Source organism: Ochotona curzoniae, unplaced genomic scaffold (genome assembly GCF_017591425.1).
Source record: "Ochotona curzoniae isolate NIBS_2020 unplaced genomic scaffold, NIBS_Ocur_1.0 contig_2144, whole genome shotgun sequence".
Classification (NCBI taxonomy): Eukaryota; Metazoa; Chordata; class Mammalia; order Lagomorpha; family Ochotonidae; genus Ochotona; species Ochotona curzoniae.
The window spans coordinates 76,783-84,667 of NW_024465342.1; the positions used below are offsets into that span (position 1 = coordinate 76,783).

Consider the following 7,885-nt stretch of genomic DNA (forward strand, 5'->3'; position numbering starts at 1 on the left):
ACATTCATTAATACAGTTGTTTGAAGGCTGCTGGGGTCAGAGTGGTCACCCATGTGGGATCCTGCCAGGTGCAAGGAAGAAATTTAGCCACTACACTATGGTGCTGGGCGCCTCCATATTTTATACATACTAAATCTCATATTACTGTGTAAACTTTCCAATTTTTCCTATCCCTGTTTTCATGCAAAATTTTGATTTTTTTTTCCTCATGGATTCCTTGCTTGGATTTTGGTCTTAATTATGATTGAAATCTTTGTCTTGTTCATTGACTTATATCCCCCTGTTTTTTTTTTTTTTTTGGTTTTTTGGTTTGTTTGTTTTTAAAAAATATGAAATGCTTCATGAATTTGCTTGTCATCCTCGCACAGGGGCCATGCTAATCTTCTCTGTATTGTTCCAATTTTAGCATATGTGCTGCCAAAGCAAGCACAACATATACCCTCTTATATATCAGCTGAATTCACAGTGTATTTTTTCTGATTTTGATTTATTTCAACTGCTATTGCATTTCCTACTTCCATCATGCATTCAATGACAAAACTTCCTTTTGTTTAAAGCCTCACAGTTTCCTACTTTGTTGATACATAACGTTTTTAAATTCTCATTCAACTTTGAGGGACTAGAGTTCAACTTCTAATGTTGTGAATAATGTTCCAATAAATATTAAGTTACACATTAAAATATCCTAAGATACATACCCAGGCATGAGGTTACTGTATCACATACAGGCATGTAGAAGTATGCTTGGAATGCAATCTAGGTATATCCCAGATTATGTGATGGATACTTATTCCTAGGTGGTGACATTCCTTTGGTGAAATCTCTTAGAGGCAGATCCTCACATTGGGCGATTGTCTATGATGGAAATCTATCTTTGGAGGTAGTGATGGTCGTCTTTGGGAATGAGCTGTTTTCAAAGCAACATACTATTATATAACAAGGTAACCCCATCTGGTTTGCTTCAATGCATGACCACATCCATTTCCAGTTCCCTGCCACATTTCAATGCAACCAGAGAAACATCTTATGGGAGTAGAGGTGTTCTAAAAACCAAGAAAGAAAAGCATGGGCAAAATGCTAAGGCAAAGACTAAAATACATGCCAATTGCTTGGGCAGAGACTAATGTATAATGTTTCACAGGAAGTAATCACTACTCTCTAACCAATACTATGTTCACTAAATAATTTGTCACAAAACCTATCCTGCTATGTAGTAGATACTGTTACAGGTGTTAGGGACAAATCAGTGAAGTAAACAGACTCAAACAATGCTTTCCATTGTTGACTGAGCAGTTTTACCTCTCTTATCCTTTCTTAAACATCCCATCCCAGTCTTCACTTCCAATGTGATTAATGATGTCTTTTCAGTTATGACATTTGAAGTAATTTCATTTCCAACACTGATCTCTGAGATTATTTTGTCTGGTAGTTCTCTTTGGGGATCCAGCAGTAATGCAGATATTTTCATGCAGTAATATTCTTGTTTTCAGTGATAATGTGATTAGGCAAATCTGTGAGGATTCTCTCACTCACCCTAGAAAGCTATATTGTTTATTTAGTAAGGATATAACAAAAACAACAGCAACAATAATAAAATCATTGGTTTCCAGAGGTTGTTACATAGCATAGGGTACTAATTTGGAATTGCAAAATGTTGATTATAAGACACAGCATTTCAGTTAGACTCAGAGATGTATTTAGGTAAGTCATTGACAGCAAGGCGATCGCACTGAATAGTATATTATATAGTTCTATTTTGCATAGAGGAGATATTTTTGGTGGTGGTGGTATGATAGTTGACTTATTGTTAAAATTCTGGTTGGAATGTTGACTTCCTGTTGTTCAGTACCTGCATTAGAGTCTTATGTATGAGTCTGGTTTCTGATTCTGAGTAATATAATCCCTGGAAGGTAGCAACTGAAGCATTATGTGGTTTAGTACTTGCTACTTACAGAAGCCATTTGGATGAATTTCTTGGGTCATAGAATTATGCAACCTCAAGCTGAGACATCAAAGCCCTCTGTGGGAGTGAAAAAGTGGTTAGAAATTCAATATTTTTATCCAAGGATTTTTGCTTCTCAATGAATGAATTCATATACACATAACTACACATACACATGCATGCATTTATATAGAAATATGTTTTACCAAAAAATTACACATTGCATAATGGGGACATAGTAATCCTCTTAACTAAATGATTAAAATGAAGGATAGCAGCAGCAGCTTTATACCGTGAGTCTGACAGGAAAAACCCAGCATGTCTAATTCTACAGAAGTCTCCATTTTAAAAACCAGCATTCATAGACTAGTATCATTGGTCCTCACAGAGCTCACATGGGTAACTGGACCATAATGAGCTAAAGAACAACATCATCACTTTAAAATCAGGAGGTATTGAATTTCTAAAAGGGATCAAAGATGTAGCTATTTCGCTCATGTAAAATATTCAATTTTAGGCAAGTGGCAAACAGAGATGATTGTGGAGCATGGCCAGTAGTCTAGTTTCTGTGTTTCTGAGTGTATGGAACAAAGGGAATGTAAGTGAGACTTGCAGAGCAAACGGAGGGTGATATGTCACAACACAGAAGAGTGGGTGTTGCTTCTTTAATAAGCATTTGAGCTTTATCTTCTGCGCTGTTGAAAGAGATTCTACCCTTTCTGTCCCAGGGAACCGTGTTACCATGGAGAATGGAAATGCAGCCTGCATTCTACCGTCAATGTACATGATCTGGGTCAGGGATGTTTCTGGTTGGATAACATATCCTTCCTGTGGACCAGTGGGAGAAGCTAGCTTTTTCTGATTTACAGGTGCTTATTGTGCCCTGAAATCCACAGATGAGAATCAGTTTGAATCTTCCATGAGTCTCCTGGACAGTGGGGCTCTCCTGAGAAATCAGCTGTGGATTCTACTTGTCATGAATCAAGCTTACCCTTTTTCTTTGTTAGCAAGTACTGAGAGCAGAAACCTGCCCAGGCAGGCCTGTCTTGGAGAAATGAGTCCAGAGGTGATAAAAGTGGAATGCAGATACTCCCCACTGATATCTGCCAGAAACCAGGGGAGTTCAAATTTCCCTTGAGTAGATACTCTCCTAAAGATGGCAGGTCCAGAATTGTCCTGGTTTTACAAATTAAAAAAGAATAATCAGCCAGCAGGGAAACTAAGTGTGGAATGCAGATGTTCTCCACTGATGTCTTCCAGAAACCAGAAAATTTAAACATTTCCCTTGAGTGGATACTCTTATAAAGATGACAGGCCAAAACTGTCCTGCTTTTACAAGTTAAATGATAATAATCAGTCAGCAGGGAAATTAACTGGTACCATCCCCTCAGTATAAACACATCTTGAGGATTCAGTTCACTATGGATTCACATCAGAGGCATAGCTTGCTGAGCATCATTCTCTGTGGTTTCTGGGATGAAGCAATTTATTTCTCAGTGTAATGGTAAGAAAATTTTCCCCTCATGACATTTATCTTAGATTACGGAATTCTGCAATTTTATGGATCATAGAAGCACATGTATGAATGGGTTTCCAGGATTATAGTTGTATTAGCTTCCTGGCTTGAATTGCAATTGCATATAATATCATTTATTGCTACATGTTTTCAATTTAAACATGTTTTCATTGATTTCAGCTTGCTCTAATTAGATATAATACACATGCACTGACTCAGTATGCTTTGGTGATATTGAATAACTAGAGTGAAGTTCATTTAAATTTAACCCATTGTTCTCGTTCAGGTAATTTGAAGTAAGGGGCACATTTTTTTTTACATTTCTCTAAACACCAAGTTTAACAGGTTCTTCTGGCTATCACCTATTTATGTTAGTGAATTGTAGGTTGGCATGTGTGAAAACTAAGAATGCATTTTCATTTCTCTTTCTTGTATCTACTTGGTCTGGTTCATATTAACAATTAACATTTTTATTATTATAAATTGCTTTGCATTATGTGACACAGTGTTATAGGCACTGGGATTCCCTCCCTTCCCAAAACCCTCCCTCCATGGTGGATTTCTCCATCTTGTTGCATTACCACAGTTCAAAATCAGTTGAGATTCTTTCATTGGATATGTCTAGCATCTTATTATCCTGGCGAGTTCAACGATTTCTTGGTGAGACCATCTCTGGTCTGAAGGTAAAGCTGGCAATATCTCATCCCAATTAATTAAAAGCCTCAACATAACATCAACAACAATTTACAACATTATGGCATTAATTGACATGGTATTGATTAACCAATATGTTAATAGGAAAATGCAGGTTCTTAACCACATCATGTGACTTCTTCATAGACATTTCAGTCTTGGTTTATATTCAACCAGGTTCTATACACCTCAAAATGGCTATAGATTACTATTCAGGTGTCTCGTGTCTATTTTTATTTTAGTGTTTAGCTGTTTATAGTGTTGAAGCATGGTTTTGCTGAACTTGGTTGCTTTTCGGGTGGTCTGAACTGGCTTATAACTCTAGCAAGACATGTTTCATCAGTTTAGGTACAGAACACTTTTTTAGCATGAGTGTGCAGAGAAATACCCAACAGCCCAGTGAGGCGTAACTAATCTTTGTGTCCCACACAGTGAGGTATGAGCGAATCCACGCTGGCCATTTCCTATCTAATTCTAAGCTTTCCTTGTTGTTGTCTGTCCATTCTAGATTTTTTGTTTGTTTGTTTGTTTGTTTTGAGGGGTTTCTGGAGCGATCCTAATGGTCATCACAAGAGAGGGTGGGGACCCAGAGTCAGAGCTAGGCGAGGACCAGAGAAAGCTCCTCTCTCTAGTCCCGAAGGAAGTTTATTGTTCTTCTGTTTCTGCAGACCTCTCAGGGCTCCTGGTTGTCATTCTGATGATGCTGGTTTTTGCACAGCAGAGTTTGGACTTCTTCCATCCTCTGTGGAAGCTCCAGATGGGGGTGGGTGACCTCAAAGTTCTCGGCTGCTAAAGGCACTCCTATTCCCTGTGGTCTCCTTAGCAGTAGGGATGTAGTCCTTGGTGTCCGTACTGATAGTCCTTGGTGAGGATCTGGGAGTCTTCAGGGTTGGAATACAAGCCTCCTCCTGTCCACCTGGTCCATTCTGGGGTCTCCCCACCCCCCTCCACTCCCTATACACGACCTTCTGTTAAGAGGCTGTCAGGATCGCTCCTGATTCCCACCTTAGGCCTGTGTAGCTTTACTATTGTCTAGTGCTGACTCGAGTCAGTTGTCTATGAGTTGCCAGATCTGATCCTATTTTATGGCTTCCTCACACTTTTAGGGAGATGGAAGATTTCTCTGCATCTCTGACAGCTTGTATCCAATGCAATAAGATAATGCGATGTGATCTATAAATTAACAATTAATGTGAGTCAGACTGCTCATGATCTACATCAAAGAACTGTAAAACCTAAAACACTCTTAACACCCTATGCTATTCCATAATGGGGAGGGAATGCAGAGAAAACAATTCATTTTATATAGCATTTTTTGTTTGAAAATTAACATTTTTGATTTCCTAATAATTTATCTTGCTGCAGTTTTTGTCACCTACTTTTCTCTGAATACTTTATTACCTCTTTTTTTTTCTCAGTCCCTCTGGGAGATCAGTTTTTACGATTATGCATATTCTCATCATTATCTTTGCATTATTCAATTATCATCATTAAACATCACTTCCAAAGAACAGGAAACACATTGTAGTTATTCAATGTTATTCAATCCTTATTCTCTATATTCTTTTAAAATTTGTCCATTTAATTAAGGAAAACATTTGAAGGGACTTACAAGAATGGAAAAGATGTTTATTGCTTGATTCGGACAGCTGACTCAATTTTGTCAATAAATACTATCAACCACCTCACACATACTTGTTCATCACAAGTTCTTGTTACATATCTTCAAATATCTTGTCATATATCTTCAAATGACTCTTTGTATAAATATGAAAAAAATTATGAGAGCATCAGGCAAATATTGCTGTGCTAGAAAAATAAAATATTGATATTATCTGGTCACTATTTTGTCATTAATTTGTTTTACTGAATGGTTCATAATGTATGATATGGCAATACATTTACATATTTAATTATAATTTGTAAAAGATTATTTCACCTTAAACATATTACTAAATGAGTGTATTGTGACCATTCAGATGTGGAAACAGTCAATCATTTAGTGAGCTTGAAGGTGAAACACAACTGTTTCTGCTTTACTAGATTAAGCTTTGGAGAATGTTCAGCATTCATTTAATCAACAAATCATTGATTCTTACATTAACTCATGGTGATCATGTTGTGGAAGGGTTTTACACTCTGTACTTTATTTCAGAATGTGAGTCATTTGCTTCACACATATATGTATATGGATGTGTGTGAGCATTTAGAGAGAAACTATTTCAAAATCTGTGATAAATCAAATTAAAATTCAGATTGCTTTGTTGTAGAATTTAAAAAGACGTTAAAAGTTTCACAAATAATGTATACTGACAAATTTTCACGTTACTGTGTAAGTAGTGAGGTTTTATTGTCCATGTTTTGTAGTAAACATTCAGAGTTTATTAAAGTAGTAAGACAGAAAGGTTGCTTTTTGCAGGATTTTCATATAAACAAAAAGGTTTATGGTGACATGCGGTCTTTGTTTTGTTTCATAGGTATCTGAAATATTTTCAAATATGCTGAGATGAACAAAATATCCAGTAATGTGGTCATTGAAAAATGTATATTTTTTCCAAGCTGGCATTGGCATCTTAGCCAATACCTCCCTCCTTCTTTTCAACTTCGTTGCAATCTATCAATTTCCTAGACCTAGACCAACAGACATGATCACTTGTCAACTGGCTTTTGTCCATATAGTGATGCTATTTACCACTCTAGATATTTCATTGGCAGACATGTTCAAATCCCTAGGATTTCCAAATGAATTAAAATGTAAGGTCTTGCTCTACATGAATAGAGTGTCTAGGGGTCTCTCCATCTCCACCACCTGTCTGCTAAGCATTGTTCAGGTCATCACCATCAGTCCCAGCTCCTGCTTCTTGTCAGGGTTTAAACAGAAACTCACAAAACACGTTGCAATTGCTTTTTTCTGCATTTGGTCCCTCAACCTGTGTTCCAATAGTAACAGTATCCTCTACACTGTAGCTCATTCCAACAGGACCAATTTATTCAGTATCAGTAAGTACTGCTCACTTGTCTCTGTAAGTTCCACTGTCAGGGCACTATTTCTCATGCTTTTCTTAACCCAGAATGCCTTCTTTGTAGGAATCATGCTGCTCTCCAGCATGTACATGGTGATTTTCTTATGTAGCCATCAGAGGAAGTCTGAGTACCTTCACAGCATGAGCATTTCCCCAAGAATCTCCCCAGCAAAACGGGCCACCTGTACTGTCCTAGTGCTGGTGAGTTTCTTTGTGATTATGTACTGTGTGGATAGCATCATCTTACTCTTCTCAGTTGTATTGAGGAAATATGAACCTGTGGTCCTGGATTTCCAGACATTGGTGGGAAATATTTATGCCACTGTTAGTCCTTTCATACTTATTAGTTCTGAGAAGCGAATAGTTGATATTCTGAAAAATGTAATTAATGTGTGGCAAACATTTCAAGAGTTTATAAAGCAAGTCAGACAGATAAAATGTATCATTTGTGACTATTAAAATTCATAATTGTTAATGTGATACAAATATGAGGAATTCTACTAGTTATTCTTTTATTTTCATTTTTTCATTACTAAACTCCGTATGCCTGATTTATTTAAGTTTTCCATGTATAGAAATTTCTTTCTCTTCTACTTTCCTAATTTTGTAAAGGAAAACATTTTCAGAGTGTGCTCATAAGAAACTCTTTATAACACCTAAACCATAATTGTTACATCAAAAGAAACCTAAATTAACCTTTGTTTGGTGAAT

The 7,885-nt window shown here is 36.8% G+C and overlaps 1 non-coding gene across 1 annotated transcript; it reads right to left on the reverse strand.

The window, feature by feature from the left end:
- Window positions 1–323: 323 nt before the first annotated feature.
- Window positions 324–430, reverse strand: LOC121150503. Its single transcript, XR_005882977.1, has one exon. It is a non-coding gene; the product is annotated as a U6 spliceosomal RNA (small nuclear RNA).
- Between the last annotated feature and the right edge of the window lie 7,455 nt (window positions 431–7,885).